Raw genomic sequence first — 1,547 nt, forward strand, 5'->3', positions numbered from 1 at the left:
AACAGCTATTAAAGGTTTTCATTCTGGTTGTTTTCCTGACATGCATGATGAAAGACGGGTTTTGCCTATTTAATTTGTTAAGGGAATGAGGGGTGGAGTTCAATGAAATGTGAATCATTTCCTCAGAAATGACCATCGATCTGTGATAAAAACAAAGATCCCTCCCTCATCCACACTCTCTAAAAGCCAGCCTATAAAAGTCAAAGCAACATCAAATTCTAGGACCGCAGAGATAAACCCAGCAAGGCTTCTTTATAATTTAATATCCATTTTATACACAAGGAAAGCAAACATGGGCTGTGGATGTTCAACAACAGCTCAGCTGCAGAAACAACCTGTCTTTGAATCTAAGGAAGCTGCTCAATGTGTTTACAGGATCCCTGCTCTTCTGTATGAGGAAAAAAGTAAAACTTTACTTGCCTTTGCAGAGCAGAGGAAGACTTCAGATGATGCCAGCGGAGAAAAGCTGGTTATGAGAACAGGAAAGATCAAGCAGAAATGCTGTCAGAGGACGACTGAGGTAATAGTGATAATCAGCCATTTCAGTTCTAAATTACTTGTTAATTACAGTCCTGTTTTGAACTGTTCTGTTTTATTTACTCCTGAACAATCTCTCTTTTAGTGGTTAGAACTCAAAGAGGTGGAAAAGGCACTTATTGATGGACACCGTCCAATGAACCCCTGCCCGGTGTATGACAAGGTCAACAACAAACTTTTCCTGTTTTTCATCTGTGTTGAAGACGGCATCACTGAGCTTCACCAAATAAAAAAATGTGACAACCGGACCCGTCTCTGCTTCATCACAAGTGAGGATCTCGGAGAAACCTGGAGCGACGTGACCAATTTGACGGACGAACTGAGTGAAATAAAAAACTGGGCCACATTTGCTGTTGGGCCAGGCCATGGTATTCAAACAGAGAGTGGTAGACTGATTATCCCAGTTTATGCTTATACTGCGATCAAACCAAGTAAACTATGCAATCTCACTGTATCGTGATAGTCATGGTGAAAACTGGAAATTTGGGGATTTCATACGGAAATTTAATGAGGAATCAGTGATATCAGTTGAGTGTGAAATGGCTGAACTTTCCAAAGACCACATCTACTGCAACGCCCGTAATGTGGGCGGCCATCGAGTGGAAGCAGTCAGTGATGATAATGGACATAGCTTTACCATTCCTCAACCTGAAAACAAGCTTGTGGAAACAGGTTCAGGCTGTCACGGAAGCGTGATCTCCTTCCCAGCTCAACAAGAAAGTGAAAACACAGAAAGTGACCCAAGCCAGAACCTTGAAAAGTGGCTGCTGTTCACGCACCCAACCAGTCCGAAACACAGGGTCAAGTTAGGTGTGTATCTGAACAAATCCCCACGTGATCCAAAGGCATGGAGCGAACCCTGCATCATTAATGATGGACCCAGTGGTTACTCAGACCTGGCTTACATTGATGATGGCTGCTTTGCATGTCTGTTTGAGTGTGGGCAGCAGGAAATACATGAGCAGATAGCCTCTGTTGTCTTTAGCTATAAGGACATCACCAAGAAATAA

At 42.8% G+C, this 1,547-nt stretch overlaps 1 pseudogene across 1 annotated transcript; it reads left to right on the plus strand.

Annotated features, from left to right (window-relative positions):
- Positions 1 to 292: 292 nt before the first annotated feature.
- LOC308396013 (sialidase-3-like) lies at positions 293 to 1,547 on the plus strand (annotated as a pseudogene). Its single transcript has 2 exons — positions 293 to 520; positions 623 to 1,547. The product of its transcript is annotated as a sialidase-3-like (transcript).

This window comes from Rhamphochromis sp. 'chilingali' (genome assembly GCF_963969265.1).
Source record: "Rhamphochromis sp. 'chilingali' genome assembly, chromosome: 4".
Lineage (NCBI taxonomy): Eukaryota > Metazoa > Chordata > Actinopteri > Cichliformes > Cichlidae > Rhamphochromis > Rhamphochromis sp. 'chilingali'.